Raw genomic sequence first — 13310 nt, 5'->3', positions numbered from 1 at the left:
AGGATCAAAAACGGTTCGAAGACGGGGGACAGATGGGAGCAAAAAACAGGTGGGAGTCAGGGTATGAAAAGGCTTGCCTAGTGTTAACTGGGGTTTGCAGACGGACTGACAACAGGGGAGGGATAGAGTGGGTTTAAATAGGGACAGGGAGGCAATCAGAGTCTGAGGCAGTTGGCGCCAAAGGAGCGGGCACAGGTGATGCTTATCGGTAATCATGACAATTTATCATAAAACTAAAGGAATAGCAGCTGACTCTCCGTGCACGTAAAAAGGACAATTGAAGCAATGAAAAACGGAATGAAAACTTTCGTTTTTTTTCACATCCCCAATGACGTTATGCACAGCGTGGTGATCATTTACATAATTTGTTCCTTTCTTTGGGCCATTAGCAGCATTATGAGTGGTTTATGTGCAATTATTTTTTGCCTTTATCAATCAATAGAAGTTAATTTACCTGGACTAACGAGAATGTTGGGAGGGGTGATGAAAGACAATGAAAAATGGAACATATTCTGGGAATGATAAAAATATGATTTGTTAGAGAATGAATCTGTCACCGTGATGTTTTATTTGCTTTCGCGTTTAGAAAATGTATGTTCAAATCTCATCTCATCTCATCTCATCTCATTAGCTACACCGCTTATCCTCAGTAGGGTCGCGAGGGTGGTGGAGCCCATCCCAGCTATCTTCGGGCAGTGGGCAGGGGGCACCCTTACCTGGTTGCCAGACAGTCGGAGGCATAGCATTCCGATAAGCTCAATAGTCTATAAGAGGGGTCGCCAAACTTTTTTTGAGCTGAGGGCTACTTTTTGTTATTGATTAGCTAGATTAGCTACCAGTTTGATACACGTTCCTGAAATAACAATTTGTGTTATTACTATGCTTTTAGCAGGTTGTAATTATTCAAGTAAAATAGGCCCTATCAACCACTAAAACATCAACCCAGTCAGGAATCAAATTTCCTAGAAAATGATAAATTATATTCAGAACCTGTTTGATATATATATTATATAATATATAATGTATAATATAACAATGTAAAAACAAAAGTTTGCACTTTATGGATTATGCCTATCATGGGTTTATTTTGGAGCCTGACCCCCACAATAAACAATGAATCACATTACCTACAAAAATGAAAGCATTTTCATTGACAACATCGGGGCAGCTCAGTAAAATTGTGTAGAATTTTCCTGCCAAAATGAGGCACAGAAACCTCAGAAAAAAAAAGAAAAAAAAGACACAATCCAAAAAAAAAAACAAGGACAGATGGTACACACAAAATGAAATGACATTAAGAGTTACAAAGTCCTCCCTACAGCTTTAAGACATTAGCAATTCACAGTGAGACCCATTACATCCACAAATTAAAAAACAACACTTTGATAAGCTTAGTCTTCTTGTTTATGTTTTAAAATGATTAATGTATTGATATTATATATTTGACAGTAATATGCACTGTTTACATCATTGTCAATATTGGCCAATGATGTTGCTGCTTTAGTGCAGGAGTCTCCAACCTTTTTCAATCTGAGAACTATTTATTGGCGTATTTTACGACTTACTATGTTTTTACTATGGTATTACCAGGTTAAATATTGGAAGTAGCAATAGAGAGATGGGGGGAGAATGAGAGAAATAGAGAGAGAAATAGAGGGAGAGAGAGAACAAGAGAGAAAGAAAGAGAGATTGAGTGAGAAAAAAGAGAGGGTAATAGGAAGAGAAAAAGAAAATGTGAAAAAGAGAAAGAAAAAAGATAGAGAAAGTAAGGACGAGCAAGAAAAAGAGCAGGTAAGGAAGAATAGATAAAGAAAGAATGAAAGGAAGAGAGTTAGGAAATGGAGCCCCTCTGACTCTAATGGTTAATGGATCCAACAAACCAACCAACCAAAGGTTTTGTTTAGTCCTATCCCAAAATCAATTCAAGTTCAAAATGTATTTGGGTTATTCTATAGCTCATGAAAATATGCGATTTTTAAAAACATTACTATCCCAAAATAGTTCCTCGTTATATACGCAAAACATTCAATTATCCAATCAGGTTTAAGTGTCGCTATATTTGCAGTTACAAGCCTTACTTTAAAAGGATATTGTGTACTATTTATTGCATCCTCATTGTGAAAAAAAAAAACTTTATTGAAAAAAAAACAATATTGATTTGAAGCGTAAGCAAAAACTACACCAACTGTCATAAAAATCGTGCACTTTTAACTCATGGGTCGAACATTTTGTATTTATGTTACGAAACCTGAGGATCACCTAGAGCGAGCTGGCATGATTATTTGCCATCTTGCCGCCACGGATACCCAAACACGTCAAAAACGCTGAATACTTTTTTGGCAAAGTAAAATGGTGCGTTTGGGTCACTTAGAGTCTCTGTAGTTTGTATTCTTCCTTGTGCATTTTAACACTTGTTTCTGGTTATCCGACGCAATACAGTGACAAATAGTGCTCAAACAATACACACTGTCCCTTTAAGGACAATATACTATTAGAATTACGGGGTATTTCTTTAAAAGGACAGGGTGTATTATTTGACCACCAGATGTCGCTATATGGTGTAGTACAACTGAAAATCAGTGCTTAAAACCACAAAGAAGGTTACAAACAACAGAGTGCCCAAAAGGCACCAATTTACCTCTCATCAGTCTTTTTGGGGTTTTCGGATACTCGTAGCAGCAAGATAAAAGACAATCATTATAGCTACCTCATAGTGAGGCTCTGTCGTGATAGCCTAAGTGAAGTCACCTGGGGCAATCGTTTGGCGCGCTGGAGCGCACTTCCTGATTGGCTGACGTTCTCCACTTAAAGCGGTCTGCGTCCAGAGATGGTCATCCGAGTGTACTCTTTGTATCCCTGAGTGCTTCTCCAGACTACAAGGTACCCACAACTTGTCTTGCCTGATTCATGCCTGCCTTCCGTTTTTGACCTGTTTCCGTTCCACGTTTTGCGACCGTCTCTCTCGCCCCGGCCATCGACTTACCCGCTAAGCTGCACGTTCCTTCTACCCGACACAGAGCTGCCATTCCGCCCGAAGAGGCTGACGACCAACAAGCGCTGACGTCCCGAGCCAGCTCCAACAACTCTTTCAAATAAAAACTCTTCTGAAACTAATGCTATTGGATCAAGTCCAATCTGGTTCATGACAGGCTCATAGTACGTAAAATAAATACATTTTTTTTTCTTCTATGAAATGAAATGAAATGATCTGCATTTATATAGCGCTTTTCAAGTCAATGACTTCTCAAAACGCTTTACATTGTGCTTCACATTTCCCAATAGCGGCCGTGATCTGTGCAGCCATGTAAGGCGCTAACCTGCTTATTGGGAGTATTGGGGGTTCAGTGTCTTACCCAAGGACACTTCGACATGTAACACGGACAAACCAAGATTCGAACTGGGATCCCTTAATCCTAAGACGATCGCTCTACCTCCTGAGCTACTGCCGCCTATGAGTAAAAATGCATGTTTGCTTATTATTTAAAACAGTATTGTTCTGAGGTCATGAGATCGAACCTTCCAGTGTGGAGTTTGCATGTTCTCCCCGTGCATGTGTGGGTTTCCTCCTGGCTCTCCGGTTTCCTCCCACATTCTAAAAACATGCATGTCAGGTTGATTGGCCGGTCCAAATTGTCCCTAGGTGGGAATGAGCGAGTGAATTGTCTGTCTCTGTGTGCACTGCGCCTGGCTGGCAACCAGTTCAGGGTGTCCACTGCCCACTGCCCCAAGATAGCTGGGATGGGCTCCAGCACCCCTGCGACCATACTGAGGATAAGCGGTGCAGATAATGGATGGATGAGTGGATGTTTGTCTTAATACTCAAGGTACATGGTTCACGGATCCCAAAACAGCTTGGGTCTAGGAGGCGGTAAACATTACACGCTGTCCCTTTAAAAAAAAAAACAAGGTTTATACACCTTTTTCATGGCCAAATTCAAGGCACGTTATAAGAACTTTATGAGCCAATTTTCCAATTTCTGCAGTACCATTAAAATAAGAAATCTGGGGTGAATCGTGTATTTTGCAGAGCCACAACTATCTCTGCAAGATACCTGTGCTATTTCTAATCTTGCATGTGCATTTAACAAGACATACATTTTATTACATCTTGAGTCAATTGTGAATATATTTGTTTTTGAGACAAATCTCACCTCAGAAACGTGTTGGGTAAAAAGGACTATGACTAGGAATGTGGAGCTGGCATTTTCGGTTGCAGGAAGTTCTTTCTTCTGCAATTTACCACAAGGGAATGCTACTTTTTTCCCCCTTTCTTATCATAAATGTCCGGAATTTATATGTACTTATTCCACAAAAAAACGTTCCATGGTTCTCTGTGTAGGTGTAGCATGCACCTGGCCTATTGGGCGACACTTCACGTGACAATGCCATACAAACTAATGCCAGCTGCTGTTAAAAGGGTTTGCAAACCTTTTTCATGGGTGATTTCAAGCACTTTCAAGGCCAGTTTTTTTGTTCTTGCTGACTATGATGACTAAAATGAAGGTGCTATCTTGCTACTAGCACATATGCTGTGCTATTTTGAGCTGTTCCTATCTTTTTGTGTCAATGGACTCCAGTAAACTGACACAAATTATCCCATTCTGCTTGTTTACAAACATGGAAAGGGCCCCATAGGTGTTGGGTAATTATTTTGTTCAATACGGATGCATGAAAATATGTATATATATGTATGTATAAAAAGCAAAAAAAAAGCCACATGTGGACTCATTTTGATGATATTGATTGATCTAAGGGAAAGTCTTTCAATCTTAGAGACTGCTGCTGATCTTTTATTGTTTTGCATTTTCAGGGATTTTGTTGTTGTTTTACTTTTGACTTGTTGTTTTTACTCTCCTTTTTTGTAGATCTGTTGCAGGTCTCCTGCAAAGCATATGAATTTATAATTATGACATAATTTGGTGCATAATGTTTCTTATTATTGATAATTGTCACAAACCAGGAACGGAGACGGGACCCAATAGTGTCGAGCGAGGAGGATCGGAGACAGGCGGGAATAGCAAGTCGTTAGCCGGGGCTGGAGATCAAAGGCGGTGTCGAGTTCGTATGCGAGGTCGGTAGCAGGAGGCAGGCAGGTAACAGGGCAAAACAGGTCAGGCAACAGGCAGGCAGAACGGGGCGTAATCAGGTCCGGAAACAGGCAACAAAGATCAGGCAGAAAAAGCTTGACAGGAACGGAGTCGGACGAAAAGGCTTACTGAGCTGAAGGCAACAGTTTGCGTAACGATCTGACGGCTTCCAAGAGGAAGCTGGGGGTTTGAAAGGAGAATGACAGCCAATCAGCTGCCCGGGCTGTTGGCGCCAATTAAGCCGCCACAGCTGCGCTTAATCGGCAATCATGACAATAATATATCATTAGAAAGAACAAAAAATCTGAGAAGCCGTTTGATTTGAAAGAGCTGGCTCTTCTCAGTGAGCCGAGCCAAAAGTGCTTGTTTTCTAGATAGAGCTGTTTTTCTTGTCACGAACCAGGACAGGAAACAGAAATGGAGAACCCAATCGCGTAACGTGTTCACAGTTTTTTAGGGAGAGGAGTGATGCGTGCACACTCGATCCGGGGATCGATGGTCGCGGAAGTGGATTGAAATCCGAACAAAAGAGTTGTGAAAATCAAACAGATCAGGCCAAAAATAAAACAGGATCAAACACAGGCAAATTTCCAGAATAAAGCATTTCACACAGAGTTTAATAGGAGTCTTGCAGACGCTCTGACAACTAAAGGATCAAAGGACCGCCTTTAGGTACTCCAAGTGAGCAATCTGTCAATGCGTTTCAGCCGGTGTCCATGGGCGGGGCTAATTGGGCACCGTGGCAACCGTGACAGAACCTGGCGCCACACGGCTGGCACCAATCGGGTGCGATGGCAACCGTGACAGTTCTAGGTATTACCAGTAGGAGGCAGTGACCCTTCACATGACACCGTCATAATGCAGGCGTGTCAGCATAATTTTTTGTGCCCTTTTTTGGTTTACCTTTTCTTTATTTATTGCGTGGTTTATAGAGTCAAACTTCCAATGGCAGCAATTCCAAAACATTTTCAAGCCCTTCACCCAAAATTCAAGCATCATTCTGAAATTGAAAACACAACATTCAAATTGAATCATTTTCAAGGATTTCAAGCACCCGTACGAACCATGCACTGAACATAGGGGAAGAATCAATGCAATAGCAAAGCAACACCACCAGAGAGCAGTGTTTTTGAGAAACATGGCAACATTGTCAAGCATTTACAAGCAAGTCCCCCAAAAATGGCCAACACTTTTGAATCCTTGAAAACACAACATTAAAATTGCAGCATTTACAAGGATTTCAAGCACCTGTAGGAACCCAGTGCGATACATGTGAATCTTATCTACTCATACCTGTCAACCTCCACCGCTCCATGCCCTTACAAAATGTTGTATTTTCCCTTACAAAATACAAAATAATCTTACACCATATTTGTTTTTCCAATGTGTTTATTTATGTAGTTTAACATGTTATATTGTACATGTGTTTCGTTATATCATATATATTGTTAATTAACATTTTGTTGTGAGATCGTGAGTTGCTCGACATGAATGAGGTTTATTATAAAAAAAGTTCAAACATTAAGTAGCTTGGACGTTCACTGTCGAAGGAAAAAATACATGCAAAAATAATTGAATAGAATAATACATTTTCTTATTCAAATTATTGATTCATTTTCTGCATTAAATTATTGTTGATAATATACTGATTAAAGGGATAACCACAAACCTGTCTTTTTTTATTTTCTCATTTTATACTTCCTTTTTTTCTTAACTTGTTTATACAACATAATAATTCGTAATATAATGCATCAAAGCAAGTGAGCCGTTTGAGAGCCGGCTCTCTTTAATGAGTTGAGCTGAAAAAGCCGGTTCTCTAAAAAGAGACGGACTTCCTTTCACTACATCAAACTACTCGCTTCGTTTGCAACGAAAAAAACATACAAAAATAGAGGCTACCGCGGGGAACTCGTTTGACTTGATTGATTTGCCGTTTCGTGATAGTCGGTGTATACCGGATGGTACCCATAATTGACAAATTAGCGTTTTTCCGTACATATTTTCTTTTACGTCGTACACGCGTTAAAATGCATAATAAACGTACTTTGTAGGGCAAAAACGTACAGGTTGACAGGTACGTCTACTCGTTATTTCGTACCATTGACTCCTGTATTTGCTGCCGCTGCTTCCTTGTTCACACTGCACACATCGTGTACCGGGAAGCAGGTGCAAAACAAAAAATGAGGCATTACATAGGTTGATTAGTGCTTTCTTATCCAGACAGATCCTTTCTCCACCGTAATACATTCCATCCACGCACGTGCATGTCTCTCACCACGCGCGCGGGCTTTGCCCACCGCGGGCAGCTGGTGGAATTTAACCCCCGCGTCCTGACATTTGGCCAAGGATTACGTGCACCGATACATGCACGCGCATCCTGCACCTGTATAACTCGCACTGCACTCAAAGCGTGACCTTGGGATACGCTCATCCCCCAGAGCAGGGGTCGGAAACCTTTTTGGATTCAAAGAGCCATAAAAGCAAAACCGCCGAACCCACTCTCCAGACCGAAGCTAGTTCTTCAAGTACATTTTGTTTCACTGTGTGATATTTGATGAATGGATCAAATTTAGGAAACAAGGATATTACCAAAGCCTGTGTTCCAAATGTCTACAGTACAAATATACCACTTAAAACTTGTCTCCCTCCTGCAAATACCTAACATCGTTGGGGCTCATTTTGACCTTCATTTTTTCCATAAAAATGGTTTCAAAACTAGGTGCTGTTAAGAACCGAAACAGGATCAGGACCCAAATGCATGACATTTCTCACACAAGCCTTTTATTTTACGGGAAATGGGGAGACATGCACGTTAGGCAGCAGTCTGGCGTGGAATGATAGGAAGCCAGAGGCCTACGAGATCGATACCAATTGCCCGAGCAGATATCGGGCGGATGGGGTCGATACCGGACAGGACGGGACAGTCGATTGATATCAAAACAGGATATCTAAATTAAACACGACAAACTAGACGGGAACGAAACTAGAAACCAATATTAAACAGGACAATATAAACGGGAAAAATACTGGACAGGAAATACCAACAGGAAACAGGACATAGTCAAAACCCACGTCTTGCGGTGCAGACGTTGGTTAACGGACTGACAAAAGGTGAGTGAGAGAACTGAGCTTGAATAGAAGGAAAGCCAATCTGTCAATGAACCGTAGACGCCGCAGGGCGAGAGAGTTTGTTATGTGGATCTGGACATATTTCAACATATTACCTATTGTTTTATTTTATTGATGTTAACTATGTTTTGTGTACTGTTACCCAATGCTAAATCAATTGCACCCTTGTCATCCTGGATGGGAGATTATCACTTGTGAGGCCCCTCCACAAGGATTCTTATTTTCCTCGTGCTGAGGTTTTTGAGTTTAACCTTGCCTGCCACGGTTGCCATGGCGCGCAACTGGCCCCGCCCGTTTACTTTGTCCTGTTTAATATTAGTTTCCAGTTGTGTTCCCGTCTAGTTTTTCCTGTTTAATTTTGATAGCCTGTTTTTATATCAATCCTGTCCGTCCTGTTGTTTAATATCGGTTTCCAGTTTCGTTCCCGTCTAGTTTGTCCTGTTTATTTTCAATATTCTGTTTTGATATCAATCCTGTCCGTCCAGTCCAGGTATCGACCCCATCCGTCTGATATCTGCTCGGGCAATTGGTATCGATCTCGTCGGCCTGTGGCTTCCTATCATTCCACGCCAGACTGCTGCTCAACGTGCATGACTCCCCATTTCCCGTAGAATAAAAGGCTTGTGTGAGAAACGTCACGCATTTGGGTCCTGATCCATTTCCAGTTCATGACATTGCCCGCATGCTGGTTTAAGATCAGGGGATTGTGTAATTGTAACCTGTGCGGTCCTTTGACTTGGATTTTCATCATTAGGTGTCTCAACACTAAACACGGATTATTTAATAAGCCTTCATATAGAGGATTCCTTAGCAATGTACAGCCAAAACGAGTTTTTGTAGTGTGACACCTTGACTGTAAACTGTAGTTAAAAATGTGCCCCAAATATACTGGGCAGTACCGCTTTCTACTTCAGCACTGTCTCGTCTCTCGTGCATTACAATAAGCTCCGCATACTTAAATTTCAAACGACATGGAATTATTTTTTTCTCCGAGCAATACATACTCATAGAAAGAGGCATTTTTGGCTCGTGACCCATAGGTTCCTGACCCTTGCTCTAGAACAGAGATCCCCAACCTTTTATGTACCACAGACCGGTCTTATGTCTGGCCCAATTATAACATTAGTGTTAATAAAAGTAATAATGATAAACAGCTTTACCCTACTATAGGAAGATTCTGGTTGGCCACCAGGTTTTAATTCCCTAAAGTCTCATACGTTTTGTATAATTAAAAAACATGGTCATGTTTTTAGATATACCGTTTTTAATGGTGTATAACGCTCACTTGAATATAACAGCAACCACAATTTGTTTAATTAGAAATCTCATCTCATTAGCTGCACCGCTTATCCTCAGTAGAGTCGCGGGGGTGCTGGAGCCCATCCCAGCAATCATCGGGCAGTGGGGAGGGGACACCCTGGACTGGTTGCCAGCCGATCGCAGGGCACACGGGGACAGACAACTCACTCGCTCAGTCACACCTAGGGACAATTTGGACCAGCCAATTCACCTGAAATGCATGTCTTTGGAATGTGAGAGGAAACCGGAGTGCCCGGAGGAAACCCACGCAAGCACAGCGAGAACATACAAACTCCACCCAGGAAGTCTGGTAGCTGGATTTGAACCCACACAGGAGGTTCCCAAGACCTTAGAACTGTGCCGCACACGCGCTAACCACTGCGCCGCTGTGCTACCCTTAATCAGAAATAAGTGAAAAAAATTGCCTCACTTTTTCTCAGCTCAAAATTTGCTGATGGATGCATCAACAACCAAACCCAGGTTGCAGCATTAAAAGCACAGGTGTCTAACCATTGTAACACCAGTGCTATAGATAACACATGAAAAGGCATTCGAATTTATCTCATTATCAGACTATTTTGTCATGGTACCAGAAACGAATGTTAATTTTTTTGTGCCTTTAACATGTTAGAATGATAATAAATGTATCACTATAATTGCCTCGAATAGAAGAATAAAAGGGCACATTAATGATCAAAAATATTGCTTCTTGATTTTGCTCTTTGAATACACCAAATTAATGCATTTGAATTCAAAATGGACACTATCTTACTTGGGGAAAAATTCTCCCAGACCCCCCTAGACTGCGCATCCACTATTGTCTCACAAAACACTTCTAAGCCTAATCCAATGTGTAATCACTCAGACCATTAGAGTTGTATATGACATCAGAAAAGGCATTAGGGTTTTAATTTATGTTCACACTACTTTTAGTCACAGTACCATCCTGAAAGATATAATTAAACGCTAAAATGCACAAAAAGGGGGAAAAAACTCCCTGGTGTATCTCATGATATCAAAAATCGATTAAAAACGACATTTCAAACTGTTTGCAACGAATGCCATCATCCATTTGTTGCCTCGCAACATGTATGGCATTCATCGTGTTGATTCAATGCAAATAGGAGCGTGCGTTGAATTTCCTCTTGATAAATTGACATACTTGTAGTACCACTTTGGTCCAGCAGAGGGTGTTTCGAGTCTATATTTGGATGCACAAGATCTTTTGATCTTAATTCAAATTTATTTATATAGAACTTTTCACATATCGAAATGCAACTCAAGATAACAGTAGATAACATCCATCGAATTACACGCATTCTGTTCCAATGTTGCGTCACCCTTTTTTGCACCTTATATAAAAATAATCTTATATAATTACAGATGTTTAGCATACATTTGTGTGTATTTGGTATTGAATGGAATTGAATTGTCATTGATATCAACATAGTGAAACATTGTATGCAACAGGATTAGATATAGCACTCTTAGGTAAACAACATAGAAAATACTGTAAGGATAAATAGGAGGCTAATAATAATAGTGCAAGTGCGCTACAAAAATAAGTACATTAAGCAGTGTCATTAAATCCCCAAATGAGTCACAAGGTATATACTTTCAACAGTTTTGTGCAATATAAATTAGAAGAAAAAAAAAAGTCGCAAGATATATATTTTCACAGGTCCGTGCACTCATTTAGGGTGGTGCTGGACATATGGAGGAAGCTGTCTCTGTTTTGTATTTTTCTTCACCAACGCCATCTTCTGATTTGTGTTATCATTGCAGCCTCTGCCAAGCTGCATGCGTAACCAGTCTGCATGTGCATTTATCTATCTCCTCCGATAAAATGTTCTTTTTTCATCTTCTGGGAAATTGAGTTGGTGTTTAAAATGTATTATAAACATTCCTTTTCTAACGTTCCCCATTTTCGAGCTAAGCTAACAGAAAACCGTAAGGACCAGAATGAAATACCCGTACAAACCCCCCATATCCCTTTCCTGCTTCCTAATGTGTTGTGAGTCCCCAACAGCTCCGATAAAAGTAAAATAAAAGCAGGTAAGCACAGTGGAAAAAAAGAAATGAAGGCTCTTTGAACACCTTACGCAACACACCCCACCTTTAATTGTTGTACTGGTCGAAATGTAAAAAAAATACAAAATAAGAGTCGTCGAAGTTTATAAGCAGTGCGGTTAAACTACATTAAAACAAACTATTGGGCCAGGCCTACTAAAGCAGAGAATATATCCACTACTGCCCTCTAGCAGCGAGGAGAAGCATTGTACTTGATTTATTTAAAAAAAAAATCATAACCTTTGATAGAGATGACCAAGAGACCCGTTTATTTGTTGACTACTCAGAAATTTATGACGGGTAGAATAGATCATCCAACTGTCCGGCCACGGGCTGTATGTTTGAGATGCCCGTGGCACCCCAACCGCCCAGATCCATGGCACACACCCAACATGCCAGAACTCTCAGTCTCCATCCAAGACGCAACTGCACAATGGAACAGATATAAAAGCACAAACTTTAATAATTACCTTGCGTGGTGCGTGCAGCTTAGACCAGTATCCGAGCGTCAGGGTTCAAGTATCTCTTCAAATCCCATCCTCAAAATTCAGTCACAATTAACTCCACAAGAAAGGTTCCAGTCGAAAGGCCATACAAAAGGAAATGTGAGAATATCCCTTGAGGTGGATGTAAATCCGTTCTCGCTTCAGATTTGGGGTGCGTCCGTTCTGCATTCAAGCAGCGCACGACGGCATCCTCCTTCTCGCCTCACTTGCTCTCTTTCCCCGTCTCGTTCTCTGCATCTCATCTCTCTATACAAAGAATCCCATTTGCAGGAACTTGATGCAAAGACGCTTGAAATGTCACCCCCAGATCCGTTCTCTCCTCTCCTCGTCCCGGCAGACCTTGCACAGGTGACCCACCAAGAATTCCTCTACTCTCCTCCGAAATCCCACGCAAGACGCATTTCCGAACGCTCCGTTGTGCGTTTACGAAAATAAAAGGAAGCGTCCGAAGCGTTTCGATTCGTTCAATAATCTCTAAAAATATATTTGAATGTACTTTCCAGTCACACGCCGCTCACTCTTATTCTCTCATCCTCGCTGGGGATCTATCAATTGCCCCTAGTGGAGTCCTTGGAAAAAAGAGAGCGGGAAATAAGAGCGGGCAAAAAATATTGAGAGCCAGTAAAGTGAAGTTCAGATTTTCCTTTCCCCGACAACAGAGAATTGTATTCGAGGAACTCAGGTGATCCTCGCACAACGGCGATCGCTTCTCTTACAGTTAATCCGGACAGCGCATTGGGTAAAACCGTCAATGCCGGGATTCATTAGAGGCAACTTCCGTTTTTTCTCCAAAATAAAATAGTGTTTGAAGAAAAGGCAAACTAAAATGAACCAAAAATTAACTACAGTATTACAGCGTTGGTGTATGGAGTAAAATCAATGTCCATCGGATTCAAACAACTTTTTCACGGCCAAATTCAAGGACTTTTTAAGGACTTCTAAAGCCAATTTGTTTTTTTTTAGTACCATTAAAAAGGAATGCGGGGTGAATCATGTATTTTGCCAAGTCTCAACTGTATCTGTGATTTACCTATGTCACTTTTGAATTTTCTTGTGTATTTACCAATACATATCCTTTTTACATCTTGTGTAAATCATGAACATAACTGTGGATCCGAACATTCATCCATCCATCCAATATCTGGACTGCTTATCCTCAGTAGGGCCGCGGGGGTGCTGGAGCCCATCCCAGCTATCTTCGGGCAGTGGGCAGGGGACA

The 13310-nt window shown here is 41.0% G+C and overlaps 1 protein-coding gene across 1 annotated transcript in view; it reads right to left on the bottom strand.

Annotated features, from left to right (window-relative positions):
• lrfn5a (leucine rich repeat and fibronectin type III domain containing 5a) overlaps window positions 1-12813 on the bottom strand; it is a 214114-nt gene extending 201301 nt beyond the window's left edge. The window contains exon 1 of the mRNA XM_088354418.1: window positions 12056-12813. The gene's annotated coding sequence lies outside the window, so the exon portion shown is untranslated. The remainder of the gene's footprint in view (window positions 1-12055) is intronic.
• Between the last annotated feature and the right edge of the window lie 497 nt (window positions 12814-13310).

The sequence above is a fragment of the Urocampus carinirostris genome, chromosome 15 (assembly GCF_059441175.1).
Source record: "Urocampus carinirostris isolate Australia breed hairy pipefish chromosome 15, RoL_Ucar_1.0, whole genome shotgun sequence".
NCBI classification, from domain to species: domain Eukaryota; kingdom Metazoa; phylum Chordata; class Actinopteri; order Syngnathiformes; family Syngnathidae; genus Urocampus; species Urocampus carinirostris.
The sequence above is the reverse complement of the archived record's forward strand: the minus strand, read 5'-3'. Positions and strand labels throughout refer to the sequence as shown.